The sequence below is a fragment of the Balaenoptera borealis genome (assembly GCF_965194805.1).
Source record: "Balaenoptera borealis genome assembly, chromosome: 19".
Classification (NCBI taxonomy): Eukaryota; Metazoa; Chordata; class Mammalia; order Artiodactyla; family Balaenopteridae; genus Balaenoptera; species Balaenoptera borealis.
This window is the reverse complement of record NC_138878.1, coordinates 24626898-24643121: the sequence shown is the minus strand read 5'-3', so window position 1 is coordinate 24643121 and position 16224 is coordinate 24626898.

The following is a 16224-nucleotide window of genomic DNA, read 5'->3' as shown; positions in this document are numbered from 1 at the left end:
TTTCCTTGGACTTGATGGAAAAGAAATGTTGACTTAATACTAACAATTCCATGGATGATTTTATGACAAGCCTGTGAATCACTTTGCCCTACTAGCAGTGTTAGGGTAATATTAGAACTGTGTTTGAATCCCAGCTTCTCTATTTCTATGCTGTGTGACTTTGGGCAGGTAGCATGGCTTATCCAAGTCTTAATTTTACCACCTGTAACATGGGAAAAATTATAATACCTATGTCATAGGATTGTTGTTAGGGTGAATGAGAAGATATATGTGTAATTTCAGGTTTTTTCCCTTTTTATGGACGTATCACCAGTGCTTTGAAAAGTACCTGACAATTAATGCATTAAAATATTTGTCTGAAAATCTCTAGTTGCCTACATGTTGCTGCAAATGGCATCATTTCATTCTTTTTTATGGCTGAGTAGTATTCCATTGTGTATATGTACCACCTCTTCTTTATCCACTCATCTGTCAATGGACATTTAGGTTGTTTTCACATCTTGGCTGTTGTAAATAGTGGTGTTGTGAACATAGGGGTGCATGTATCTTTTTGAATTATAGTTTTGTCTGGATATATGCCCAGGAGTGGGATTGCTAGATCATATGGTAACTCTATTTTTAGTTTTTTAAGGAACCTCCATAGTGTTCTCCATAGTGGCGGCACCAAATTACGTTCCCACCAACAGTGTACGAGGGTTCATCGTCTCCTTTACTAGATATCTTCTGTTTGTCCCAACTCCAGATCCTCCAGGCACTTTTTCCACCAAATTGCCTGCCCTGGAAACCTGACCCATATGAACTACGTCATTCTTTCTCATTGTGTTCCCCAGACCAGCAGCAACAACATCACCAGGATCTCCATAGAAATGCAAATTACTGAGCTCCACTCATATCTACTGAAGCAGAACATCTGAACTGAGGAAGAGCAGTATGTGGTTTAATGCTGTTTTGAGTTCCTGGACCCAATTCCACTGGAGAGCAGGGTCCCCACCCGCCTCCACTACCAAGCAATCGGCTAGACATAGCATTAGATCCCACAGATAGCGGGTCAATCCTGTAAGACTACCCCCACCCCCAACTTCAGACACCAGTTGCAAGCTCAGGTTCCCAGGTTGCAATCTGTGCTTCTCACCAACCTGTTGTAGATTGGAGCCACTCTGGGTTTCAGATGCCAGTCGCAAGTCCAAGGGTTACTTGTACTTCTGGCTGAAGGACTATAAATCAGAGGGTCTGACAACCCTCTCCTCGGGTTTGATTGATTTGCTCAAGCAGCTCACAGAACTCAGAAACATTTTATTTAGTAGATCACACGTTTACTATACAAGGAAGTAACTCAGGAATGGCCAGATGGAAGAGATGCATAGGGCAAGTTATGGGGAAAAAGTCAGGAGCTTCCATGCCCCCTTTGAGGGCACAACTCTCCCCCAATCTCCACGTGTTCACCAACCTGGAAGCTCTCAGAACTCTGACCTTTTGGGGTTTTATGGAGGCTTCATTACATAGGCACAGTTGATTAAATCATTGGCCACTGACAAGTGATTCAACCTCCAGACCCTCTCCCCTCCCCAAAGGTCAGAGGGCTGGGACTGAAATATCAACCCTTTAATCACCTGGTTGTTTCTCTTGGCAACTAGCCCCGATCCTTAGGGGCTTTCCAAAAGTCACCTCAGTAACATGACAAAAGACACCTGTATAGCTCTGAGCACTTAGGAAATTCCAAGAGTTTTAGGAGCTTTCTGGAAAGCTCCTAGAGGAGGTCAAACATATATTTCTTATTATAAATCACAGTATCCCAAAGCTCTCCAAGTAACTGTGCTGCATGCTAATGTTTGAGAAACAGTGGAGTACATCAACAAGGTCACTTGGTTTCTGGCTGAGTTCAGCCAGTGAGAAGAGCCTGCTGAAGATAAGAGGCAAGGAAGACAGTGAAGTTGGGATCCCTCCCTCCATGCGGTGCCATTTCAGGCTGGCTGCATTCCTCCACAGATGGTGATGGCTCCTATCAGATGGCTTTTAAATGATCATTCTTCCTCAAGGTTTTGGTTTCACTTCCCCTCTTACCCTTTCAGTTATATGAGTGTAAGAATACCCACTGTTCCTTGCTTTGAGGTGGTAGATTGCCTGTGGTTTTCCTATTACACTGCCTATACCTTTGTAAATAACCCCTTTATAAAAATGGCCTGACATTACACAAATTGAATGTCAGTTCTTTTTTTTTTTTTTTTTTTTTTTCCTACTACCCTGACTGATACAGAAACTGATGAAGAAATGAGGCATTGAGTATTGAACTTGCACTCAGTCAGGGTCAGAACTGGGACCTGAACCTAGGGTGTCTCTGATTCCAATATATTATTAGAAAGAAAACTTCTAACACTCCCAGGATATTGATTTAATATTTTATTGAGGGTATAATTTACATAAAATATTCAGTCTGATAATATTTGACAAACGCATATACCCTTGTAACTCAAACACCTAAAAAGATGTAGGACATCTATATTATTGCCAGAAGTCCCCTCCTGCCACTTAGTCAGTCCTTCCACTGGAGGCTATCAAGTTTTGATGGGCTTTGCCTCTTCTAGAGCTTCATATAAATTGAATCATACAGAACATACTCTTTTGTGTCTGGCTTCTTTCACTCACTGTAATGATTCTAGGATTTATCCGTGTGTTGTGCTTCTCCATAATGTGTTCCTTTTTATTGAGAACTGTTGCTCCTTGGTATGAATATACCGTTATTTTAAAATCCATTTTCCAGTTTGGGGGGCACTTGGATTTCTTCCACTTTTTGTCTATGATGAATAAACTGATGTGAACATTCATATATAAATATTTTGAACCAGTGTTGTAAGTCATTTAACATTATATGCATACTTGGAGATTTTCCAGATAACTTTCTGTTATTGATCTCCAATTTAACATTGATAAGGTCAGAGGATATTCTCTAATTCCAGTCCTTTTATATTTATGGTGACCTGGTTTTATGGCCCATCCGGTCTACCTTAGTAAATGTTTCTTGTACATGTGAAAAGACTGTATCTTTTGCAGATGTTAGGTCAAGTATTCAATAAGTGTCTGTCAAAGCTGGTTAATGGTATTGTTCAATTCTTCTATTTAATTTGCTTTTTTTGGTCTTCTATTAATTAATGAGAAAGAATATCGAACTCTAAAATTGTGGATTTCTTCTTTAAGTTCTGACAATTATTGCTTCATGTATTTTAAAGCTCTGTTATTAGGTTCATATACATTTAGGGTGGTTATACCTTCATGATGAATTGATCCTTTAACATTATGAAATATCCATCATTACTCATTTATGTACTGAAGTCTGCATTGTCTGATATTAAAATGGACACCTCAGCCTTTAATACTTTGTGTTTGCATAATATATTTTTTGGCATCCTGTTCCTTTTACTTTGTATGTCCCTATATATGCAAAGAAGCTTTCTTTTAAGCATATTGTTGGGTCTTTTTATTTATTTATTTATTTTATTTTTCACCCCTTCTGAGAATTTCTGCTTTTTAATTTCCAGGTTTAGACTATTTATATTTAATATGATTATCAATATGACAGGATTTAAATCCACTATCTACCTAATTATTTTTTATTTGTTCCATTTGTTCTCTCTTCCTTCCCTCACACCCCCCTGCCCCCTTCCTCTGCCTCCTTTTGGATTAATCAGGTAATTTTAGGTTTTCATTTTATCTCCACTATTAGCTTATTTACTTTGCATCTGATTTTTTTCTGTAGTGTAGAGGCTGTGCTAGGTTTTAAAATATATGTCTTATTAAAGAGAAATGGCAACTGAATGCAAGCATTACCTTGAATTTCCTTTTGCTATAAAGAAAATTATTGCAATAACTGATAAAATCTCAATTAAGTTTGTGGATTAGATATTATTAAAATGTTAGATATTATTAAAACATTCTGATTTTGGTAGTTCTGTTATCATGTAATGTAAGTCCTTGATTTTGAGGAATACATATTGGAAAGGAATATTTATATATGTAGGGGTATCATGTCTCTGTGTTGTATACATAGAGTTGTGTGTGTGTGTGGATGGATGGATGGATAGATAGGTAGAGGAAGGGAGGAGAGAGAAAGGGGAGAAAGCAAAGGTAATATAAATGCTATTATTTTAGTAATCCAGGTGAAGTTTGGCTGACTATTATTTTTACAACTTTTTAAGTCTAAAATTTTCACAGAATAAAAGAAATTAAGATAAAATGTATCTTAAAATGTATCTTTGACTTATTATAGTCTACATTAAAGTAATAGTATGCCATTTCATATAACAAAAACTTACAACTATATACCTCCATTCCTCCATGTCTTTTATGTTACTGTTGTAACATATTTCACTAGTGTGTGTGTGTGTATGTGTGTATGTACACATACATATATATAATAAACTCCAAAATACATTGGTTTTGTAAATAGTCAATTATCTCTCAAAAAAATAAAACTGGTTTGAAAAAGCTAATTATATTTACCTTTCCTTTGCCTTTCGTTTCTCTGTATAAACCCAAATTTCCATCTGTGATTATAGTCCCTCAAACTGAAAGACTTTCTTTAACATTTATTTTAGTGCAGTTCTACTTGTGACAAATCCTCTTACCTTTTGTGTTTCTGACAAAAATCATTATTTTACTTTATGTTTTAAAAAAGCACTTTTTATTGAAGTATGGTTTATATGCAGTAAAATTCACTCTATTCAAGGTGTACAGTTTGATGAATTTTAGCAATTAGATGTAAGCACTTTCACATTCAAGATGCAGGACAATTCCTTCATCCTAAATAGCTCTCTGTGCTCTTTTGCATTTGATAACTTTCCCTCACTCCAAGTTACTACTGATAAGTTTTGTTACTACATTTTTCTTATAATTTCCTATCAATGGGACCATATAATGTATAGTGTTTGTGTTGTACTTTTTGGATACATAATAATATTTTAGAATCCATTTATGTTGTTGCATATAGTAATATTTTGTTACTTTTCATTGCTGAGTAGTATTTCATAGTATGGATATACAACAATTTGTTATTTATTCAGGAGTTGATGGACATTTGGTTTACTGGCAGTTTTTATCTATTATGAATAAATCTGCAGTGATGATTCATGTACACAAATCTAAGTGGGTCTACATTTTCATTTCTCTTGGGAAAACATGTAGAAGTGGAAAATCTCAGTCATTTGATAAGTACACACAGACAGTCCTCACTTTATAAGATTCGGATATGCACACATTTTGTTACCATGTGCAGTGTACTGATGTTTGTTCCTGCCCCCTCCCCCCGAAACTGATGTTGAAACCTAGTCCCAATGTGATGCTGTTTGGAGGTGGAGCCTTTGGGAGCTAATTAGGTCATGAAGATAGAGCCCTCGTGAGTGGCCTTAATGCTCTTCTAAGAAGAGGTCAGAGAGTTAGCCAGCCTTCTTTCCACCATATTAGGAAACAGTGAGAAAAAGGCTGTCTATGAGCCAGGAAGCAGGCCCACACCAGACACTGAATCTACCAGTTCTTTGATCTTGAACTTCCAGATCTGTGAGAAACAAATATTTTGTAAGCCTCCCTCTCTATGGTGTTTTTGTTATAGCCAACTGAATTAACAAAGACACCATGTTTTAGTTGATTTATACCATTCCCCCAACAACATAGTTCAAATTTCAGTTACAATTTTATATTAATTGTGGTAACTGTATAAAGCACAAACCTCACTGGTACCTCTTTAGAGCACTAATCATGATATAAACAACAGATGAGCCTTGTCATCAGTAATCAATTGCACCATTTCTTTCAAAGTATGTGCATCTGTTGCTAGTACACACCCAGACAGCAAGTCTGCAATTGTGTTGCCTCCTGTCTCTCAGTGATAAATTCATGATACATTTTATAAAAATGGATAACTGAAAGAGAGAAATGATCAGTGAAGATGAAAGTGCAGTCAAGAAATAAAAAGTTGTAAAGCTGAAAGTGAAATTCAAATGAAATACAAGTGAAATTATAGGAGAAACAGCTGCTTACAGGTATGTCACACTGTTGCTGCCATTCAAGAGATTTGAGATCTGCAGCCATAGGAACTTAGTGACAGCAAACTCACGAATGTAAATGAGAAAGAGCTGTGATGAAATGGGTGAGGATGTCCCAGAGGAAGTGACTGATGCAAAAAGCCTTCATATAACACTGAAATTGCAAAGATTGAAATGTTGGAAGTTGATCCTAAGAAAAAAGTATGACAGCTTGCCAAGGCTTAGGAAAAAAAAATGGTCATTCCACAGTGTGATTATAAAATGAGAAGAAGCAAGGACTATTCAAATGACACTTGAAATGCTTTTTACAAAGAAATAATTATTTTCATTCTGTTTCCAGTATTTTCATTTACAGTCTACAAAATATTAGCCTTCCAAGATTTTTTAAATTTCCCTATACATATATAACTGAAAGTGAGTTTGTGATACTTCACAGAATCCTAAAAAGTCACAACTGAGATCTTTCTTTGATTATTAAGATTTGTTGCACAGTTCCAGTTTCATGGTCATGTTTATAGTCCTGCATACTATGCAAAGCAAGGTTGGCTATATTAACTTTATAAGATATTATTGTACTGATTTCCCAATTGGCTGTACAATTTTGTATTTCTGCCAGCAATGTCTGAGATTTCCAGGTCTCCACATCCTGACCAACACTTCGTATTGTTAGCTTTTTAATTTTACTAATTGTAGTGGATAAGTTTGAATAGTGGAGACTCATTGTGATTTTAACTTGCATTTCTATGATGGCTAATGATGCTCAACATTGTACATAAACATTTAAACAGAGAAGTCTTCAAATCTCTTCCCAATTTAATTAACAGCTTTTTCATCTTTTTATTGAGCTATATGTTCTTTATATTCTGGATACAAGCCCTTTGCTGGATATATGATTTTCAAAAATTTTATCCCAGACTGTGTCCTGACTTTTAGTTTTTTCTGACTATATCTTCTAAATAGCAAAGCATTTTAATCTTGATAGAAATGTACACTTGATCAATATTTTCTTTTATAGCTTGTGCTATAAAAAAATCTTTGCCTGACCCAGTGTCACAAAGATTCTCTCCTTTGTTTTCTTCTAGAAATTTAATACTATTAGCATTTACATTTAGATCTATGATCAATTTTGAGTTAATTTTTGTGTATGTTGTGGTGGTAGGTTGAGGTAAATTTTTTTCATGCAGATGCCAAGTTTTCCAGCACTATTTTTTGAAAAGATTCTTTCCCCGTTGAGTTACTTTGGCACCTTTGTCAGAAGTCAATTGGCCATAGAGGTGACATCACCAAAATGGCATTGTAGGAGACCCCAGGCTCCATCCCCACACGAAGATCAATTATGTGACATGATGGAAGTGTAAGCTAACAGTATTGAAAGTTTATCAAATCAGCAAGTTTACACCTTACACTTACACAATGTTATATATCAATTGTATCTCAATTCTTAATACTTTAGATCCAAAGAAGTGTATGTCTACTTTTGGATTTACTACTTGGTTCCATTGATCTGTCTATTCTTAGGCTAATACCACACTGTCTTGCTTACTGTAAATTTATAACTAATCTTGAAGGAAGGTAGTGTAAGTAGTCCACTTTTCTTCTTTTTCAGGATTGTCTTGGCTACTATAAGTGTATCACATTTTTATATGAATTTTAGAATCAGTTTTTAAATTTCTATAGAAATTCTTCTTGGGATTTTGTTAGGAACTGCACTAGCATATTAATAATAGTGTGTCTCCAATCCATTAACATGGTATATCTCACCAATATTTTAAGTCTTTTAAAAATGTCTCCAGTCTTTTGTAGTTTTTTGTATAGCAGTCTTACACATTCTGTTAAACCTAATCCTACATGGTTTATGATTTCTGATGCTATTATAAATGGCATTTTTAATTTAATTTGTCAATTGTTTATTGTTGGTTTATATAAATGAAACTAATATTTTATTGTTGCCATTATAGTCTGTAGTGTTCATTAATTTACTTATTAGTTCTATTAGGTACTTGAAGTTTCTTTATTATATGTACAAACATTGTAAAGAACATTTTACATCTTGTCCAACTTTGTACTTTAATCTTTATGCTTTTTCTTTATTTTCCTTGTGTTGTTATTGCATTGGATAGGACATCCAGGACAAGGTTGAATAGCAGTGATTAGGGCAGCCAGTCTTATCTTACTCCTGATATTAGAGGGAAATCGTTACTCTTTCAGTATTAAGTATGCTGTTCCCAGTAGAATTTTCACAGATGTCCTTATCTGGCTGAAGAAGTTCTCCCTCCTCCCCCACTCAACATTGTTGTTGCTACTTTACTATAAGATATTTTATTATGAATGTGCATTAAATTTTGCCAAATGCTTTTTCTGCATTTATTGACATAATCATATTTTCTCCTTTATCCTGTTAATGTGGTGAATTAAATTGATTGATTTTCAAATGTTACAGGAAACTACCATTCAAGGATAAACCCAACTTGGTCATAATATATTTTTCTTTTTGTATATTGTTGTATTCATCTTGCTAATATATATTTTTTGGCTATGTTGGGTCGTTGTTGCTGCACATGGGCTTTCTCTAGTTGCGGCGAGTGGGGGCTACTCTTCGTTGCGATGCACAGGCTTCTCACTGCGGTGGCTTCTCTTGTTGTGGAGCATGGGCTCTAGGCATATGGGCTTCAGTAGTTGCGGCACACGGGCTCAGTAGTTGTGGCTCACAGGCTCTAGAGCACAGGCTCAGTAGTTGTGGCGCGTGGGCTTAGTTACTCCGCGGCACGTGAGATATTCCTGGACCAGGGCTCGAACCTGTGTCCCCTGCATTACCTGCATTACCAGGTGGATTCTTAATCACTGTGCTACCAGGGAAGTGTGCTAATATTTTGTTAATTGTGCCTGAGGTTATTAGTTTGGAGTTTTATTTACTTGTTATGCCCTTGTCTAGTTTTCCTATCAAGGTTGTGCTGACCTCATAAAATCAATTAGAATGAGTTCCCTTCTCCACTGTTTTCTGGGTTTGTTTAAGACTGGTAATATTTCTTCCAATAATATTTTCAGAATTGAACAGTGAAGCCATCTGCACATGAAGATTTCTTCATGGGAAGATTATTAATTTAAAAATTAATTAAAAATCACTGTCTTTAACAAATGCAGAATTATTTATCTATTTTTTGCATTGGCATTTTATAGGCATCAGGTTGTTCACAATTTTAGTTTCAGTATTGATGCTACCTCCTTCTTTTCTGATACTGTCTTTTTGTCTGTTTTTTCCTTAGTCTAGTTATGTGCTTATTAAGGTTGTTTATTTTATTTATTTTTGGGGGGGATTATATTTCCATACCAGTAATGATTAATTTGATTGATTTTTCTCTGTTATTTGTCTGTTTCTATTTTCTTTATTTTTCTTTTAATCTTTGTTTGCTTTTGTTCTGAGTCAAACTTTAATAGTTAATTCATTTTCACCAGCTTTTTATAGTTAACATTTGAATAACTGATTTCTTTCTTTCTTCTTCTCTAATATAAGCAACTGAAGCTACAGTTTTCCCTCTAAACACTACTCTAGTGGTATCCCATGTACTCTTTTTATTCAGTTCTAAATATTTTCTATTGATAATTTTATTAGCTCTTGTTGTCACCATAAGTTAGTCATAAGTGTTGTTGAATTTCCCAATGTTTTGAGATTTTTCATATTTCTCTTTTTTTTTTGGTGCTTAATTATGTCAGAGTATATACTATATGATGTCAAACCTTTGAAATTTAAACCTTTGAGACTAGTTCTATGGTTCAAAATGCAATCTATCACTTTGAATGCTCTATGTGCCCTTGTAAAATACCTTTTCAGCATTTTTTTGTCCATAGTGTTCTATAAATATCAACTAGGTTCTTAGTTATATTTATATCTTCTATAGCCTTACTGAATTTCTGTCTACTTTTTCTGTCATTCAGTGAGCATGCAGTGGATGTCTTCTTGATAAACTGCCCTTTATCATTATAAAATACTCTCTTTGTCTTTGATAATAAGACTTTCCTCTTGAGGTCTACTTCATTTGATATTAACATAGACATCCATGCTTTCCCTTCCTTACTATTTCTGTTGCTTTTCTTTGAACTCTCTGTGTCTTTATAAATAAAGGCAATCTCTTGTAAACAGCATTTAGAAGGATCTTTCATTTTTATCTACTCTGAGAATCTCGGTCTTTTAGTTGGACTTCTATTGAATTTTTTTTTTTAATATTTACAGCCCTTTTAAAAAATTTTTTATGTATTCATTTAATTTTGGCTGCTTTGGGTCTTCATTGCTGCACGCAAGCTTTCTCTAGTTGCAATGAGCGGGGGCTACTCTTTGTTGTGTTGGGTGAGTTTCTTATTGAGGTGGCTGCTTCTCTGGTTCTGGAGCACGGGCTCTATGTGTGCGGGCTTCAGTAGTTGTGGCTCTTGGGCTCTAGAGTGCAGGCTCAGTAGTTGTGGCGCATGGGCTTAGTTGCTCCGCAACATGTGGGATCTTCCCGGACCAGGGCTTGAACCTGTGTCCCCTGCATTGGCAGGCAGATTCTTAACCACTGCGCCACCAGGGAAGTCCAGATTCAATTTTTATGTAATATAATTATTGATATGCTTTGGTTTATGTCTGTCATTGTGCAATTTTTAAATTATTTCTGCCCCATCTTTTCTTATTCCATCCTTCTTCTGACTTTTTTTGAATTAACCAAGTACTTATTTGTATTAATCTATCATTCTCCTCTATTCTTTTTTTAAGTTTTATCTGTTTGTTTTACTTTCAGCTATCATTCTATGGATTTTAATATTCAACATCAATGCCTATAGTGTATCTTGATGTGAATTTACCACTTCACATATAATTGTAAGATCTTTCCAATAATAAATATATACTTCAGTTTCCAACCATCTTCCTCTTTGTTTCATTTGTTTTTATTCTACTTCTACATTTTTTATCAATCTCAATACATTGCTGTTATTTTGCTTTGAACAGTTATCCTTTAAAGAAATTTTTTACAGGAAAAGACCAGTCTTCTGTATTTACACACCTATTTACCAGTTTCTTTCTCTTCATTCATGTGGACCTGATGTAGTATCAGACATCACATTCTCTTATCCTGAAAAAACTTGCTTTAATATTTCTTTTAGTTCTAGTCTGCTGTTGTTAAAGGCAGCTCCTATACTGAGAATATCTTTATTTTGCTTATGTTTTAAATGATATTTTCTCTGGACATAAAATTCAAAGGTGAGACTTTTTATTTTTAGTAATTTAAAGTTATCTAGTTAGCTTCTCCATTGCATTGTTCTGATGAAACTCAGCACCCATTCTTATCAATGATCCTGTTTATGTTTTTATCTGTCTCCAACTGGGGGTTTTTAAGATTTTCTTTCTCTTTGGTTTTCAGCAATTTAAGCTATAATGTGTTTAGATTTGTCTTTTTTATTTATACTGTTCAGGATTTGATTTGCTTCCTAAATCTGTAAGTTATCTGTCAAATTTGAAGACTTCCTTTTCAGATCTTTCTTCACTTCCACTTTGGACTTGGATTATGTATATATTTTCATGTTATATTCATTTTTCCTGTTAAGTCCTTGAACATACTTATATGGCTGCTTTAAATCACTACTCTGCTAATTTCTACAAGAGTGTCATCTCTCAATCTGTTTCTATTGACTGTTTTCTCTGGATATGTGTTACAAATTTTTTAATTGAGCCAGGTGTATCAGAATCTGTATTTCATTTGTAAGAGCTTTCAGTTTTGTTCTGTCAATCACTTAATTTACTGCATGATTACCTTAAATACACTGAAGCTAGTTTTAGGTTTTGTTAGGAATGTCCTGGAGTAACTCTTACTCTAAGATTACATCAGCTTTATTTATAAGGAAAGGCTTTTCTGGGATTTTAATTGAATGTCTGGGTTTTCAGTGATCTCTCTTTATATGATTGATGAGAACTCTAATTGTTCCCAGGACTGTTTGACTTCCATATATTAACCTGTTCCCTGCCAGGCTGCACAGAGTCTCATCCTGCAAATAGGAAGTTAATATTCAGTCAAAGACTCAAGGAAATCACTCTGCAGATATCTGTGTCTCTTTTTCTACCCCACACATTTTTGCTTATTTAACAACCACAGACTCTGATCTCTCTTTCTTCTGCCCAATGAAACTATTTCTCTCTATTTGGCCACTACTCCCCTGTAACAAAATTTTGAAATGCCTGCATAGAGATAGAAACCGAGGTAGATATGAAGTTTACATCATGTATTTCCATTCTTTGTGTTGGCTGATGCCTACAAATAGCATAATTTATACCATATATATATATATATATATATATATATATATATATATATATATATGTATATATACACATATATAATATATACCTCATTTTATCCATTGATACAGTTGTTTGTGGTTGGAGCATATGTAGGCTATCCATAACTCTTGTCTTCACCAGAACTGGAAATCGATTTTAATTTTATTTATTTCCCATTATATTTTGTTGAACCAATTCAACATCCCTAAAGTTGTAGCCTTCATTTCGGGAGTCTCCCTTTGTAGAAGCGGAAGAACTAGAGTATTTGGCCAACATGGATAAATTTTCTTATAAGCTTCAGTGACAGCAGGTTTTGAATATTTGTATGGCTTGGAAGTACAAAGGATCATTAGACTTGGGAACATGAGACTTCCTTGTATTGCTAAACAATTTGTCAAGGTTCACAGGACATGTTTAGTAGGTGAGAAACAGATCTGAGATGAAATATTGGAGCTTCAAGACTCACTCTCAGAGCCTTAATCTTCTGGGCTAGATTTAGAGCTGAGGAATAATGGGAAATAGCGTGAGGTGAAGTCATTAAAAAATGCCAGTGTCATCAGAGGATTTAATTTAAATATATCTCATTTCACACATTTTTTTCTTCTCTCTGAGATGGTTAAAAGAATTAGTTACACTATAACTCTCTGATCACCAGTGAAGAAAAGCTACTGAAGTTTTCCTAGACTCTGTTGCCCAACAGTGTGTTTTTATGGGACATTTTGTTGTTATTGATTTTGTTATTAAATGTACCCACCAACATACATATCAACAAAGATATTTGCAAATGCAGAATCATTCTCTTATTATCAGTGGGTGCAGTGGTAAAAGCAACAAGTTTCTCAGGGTTTTTCATTCTTTTTTGATTCATGTATTTAATATTTTTTAAAAATAATAGTAATGAATTAGTTATCAATTAAAATAAGAGCTTTTCTTCTAACAACAGAAAATTATCTGATATGACATGCTACAATTATAGAATGTTTTCTTGTTCGCCTTGAGAAGTTCTGATTTACATAATGTTTTAACTATCATACTTTTTTTTTTCTTTTAGATAGAAAATTCCCATGCTGGAGCTCTGAGTGTGTAACATTAAAAGGCTTACAATTCATTTCTTTCTCTTTTTTAGTTGCTAACTGTGAAGATATAAGAAACAGACTGACACTAACCACTTCAATGTTTTGCTTAGAAATGGAGCAATCGCTTGTGCACAATGCAGTTCATTCATGTTGGCAAAGGACTGAACTCCTCAGGGATCCAAAGTGGCAACATTTCCCTTTGTACAAGTTTTCACAAACCCTGGACCTGTATTATAAAACGTTTTTGACACGGTTGCCCTTGAAAAATTCCCATGCCTATTATCAGCCCAATTCTAGCTAGTTCTAATTATCTCGTTTAACAATTTGAGAAAATTTTTTTTTTCCTCGTGAGAAACTGCCAAACTAGAAGGGATGCTGGAGGGGATGGTGATTTGGTTGGCAGAATCCTCTGGGTACCTAAAACCAGAATTAATGCTTTTGAGGGTTGAAAAGAACCCTACAGCCTTCTAGGGGGATGGTTGACCCTCCTTGCATGTAACTATGGAGTTTTGCAAAGTTTAGCTGAAAATTACTCCACTGTAAACAGACATTTAAATACTGGCAACTTATTTGACATAAATTCAAGCCTATTAGTAATTTCAAATTAATAGACTTTTCCAGAAGAGGAAAAGAATGTTGTGTGTTCTTGAATGGCTCAGAATATTTCTGCTATTAAAAGGTATCTAACATGGAACCAAAATAATGATAAACAGTTTATATACATTAATTCTGAGTCTCACAAATAGCTATTTCATAGAGTTATAATATCTCCATTCTATACATGAAACAAAGAGCTTCTTGTAGATTTCTGGTAATTTAACTTTTGTATTAATTCAGGTTCACAGTGGTAGAGGGAGGTTACAGGTACAAATATTTTGAGATAGCATTTCAATGTGCATTGCTATTAATAAATTTAGAAACTCTCAGAGTATGAATTATGAATTTCAACAGTTATTGACAAATTATATAAATTGGAAGAAAACTGTATTGTATATAAAATGAGGAATGTGGAAAATAGAATCAAATTAAAAAATTGTGAGATTAACATATGTAACTTTGACAATATAAGTAGACTCATAACCAAAGCAGAGAATATATTTCAAAAGGGTTTAATTAATTTGCAAAAGTATGACCTTATAGTCACTGAAATTGCTTTGAGTTCTTAAACCAAGGGGGAAAAAAATATAACGTTTAACTTTAAAAGAGATTTGAAGGCATATGATGTGGCATGGGTGGTGAATTGAAATCTTCTGTCTCTTTTTATTCATTCTTCATTTTCTGTGGGTAGACAAGGTTTGCTAACAGAACTAGCCCAGTAGACACACATAATAAGAGGTTATTCTTATAGGAGCAGTTCAGATTAACTTGCAAATCAAAGGGAATTGTTACCACTAGCAAAATGAAATCAGATTTACTTACTTAAGCAAAGTTTCTGGAGCTCTGTGTTTATGTCACTAAGTAGGTAAAGGCCAACTTATTATACAATGAGAGAATGACAAAATTTAGAGGGACTAAAGTCTATCTATCTTACCAAGCCATGGAAATGGAATTTCAAAAACAAAAAAAAGGATAAAATTGAAAATATAGCTGATTTATTTGGCATTTTTTACATAAATTACATTGTTGCCTAAACATAGGCATTTATTTTTGATTTAGCCAGAATATTTTATCTATTTGCGCCGTATTTCCCCAATGTCCCAATATTTGCTGGGTAGAATTTTATGTATCTGATTGCTTATATTATAAAGATACCTTTAAAACTGTTACTTTTAATGCCCTTCTTGAGATATATTTTGCATGCCATACAATTTGCTAATTTAAATTGTACGAGTTGATGCTCTTCAGTATGTTCACAACTGTGTGACTGCCATCAAAATCAATTTTAGAACATTTCATTACCCCAAAAAGAAACCCTGTCATATCCAAGGCATCATATCTAAGATGGTGTCATATCTAAGCAGTAATTACCTAATGTAAAGTCATGAAGATTTACTCCTATGGTTTTTTCTAAAAGTTTTATAATTTTCCTCTTATTTCCATGTACCCTTTAGCAGTTCACTTCCTATTGCCCTCTAACCCACCCAGCCCTAGGCAAATACTAATCTACTATCTGTCTCTGTAGAATTGCCTGTTCTGCACGGTTCATGTAAGTGGAATCATATACTTTTGGTTCTTTTGTAACTGGATTCTTTTTACTTGGCATAATGTTTTCAAAGTCCATCCATGTTGTGGAATATATCGGCATTCCATTTGCTTTTATAGCAGAATAATATTCCATTGAATAGATAATAGACAGATAGAAAGAATAAACCACATTTTGTTTATCCATTCACCATTTGCTGGACTATTATGTTGTTTCCACTTTTTGGCTATTATGAATAATGCTGCTAAAAATATTCATGTACAAGTTTTTGTTGGACATAGGTTTTCCTTTTGAGGGGTATATACTTAGAAGTGGAATTGCTGGGTCACATAGGAACTCTAGGTTTAACATTTTGAGGAACTGACAGACTGTTTTCCGAAATAGCTGTACTATTTTAGAATCTCAGCAAAAATGTTTCAGTGTTCCAATCTCTCCACATCCTCATCAACACGTTGTTTTTTGGATTGTAGTCATCCTAGTAGGCATGGAGTGGTATTTCATTGTGAGGTTGATTTGCATTCCTGAATAAGTACTTTAATTGTCATATGTATATCTCTTCCTTGGAGAAATGTCTATTCAGATTCTCTGCCCATTTTTAATTGGGTATGTGTCTTTTTATTTTACATTTGTACCAGTTTTTTTTTTATTATTTAAATATATAATCTGGAC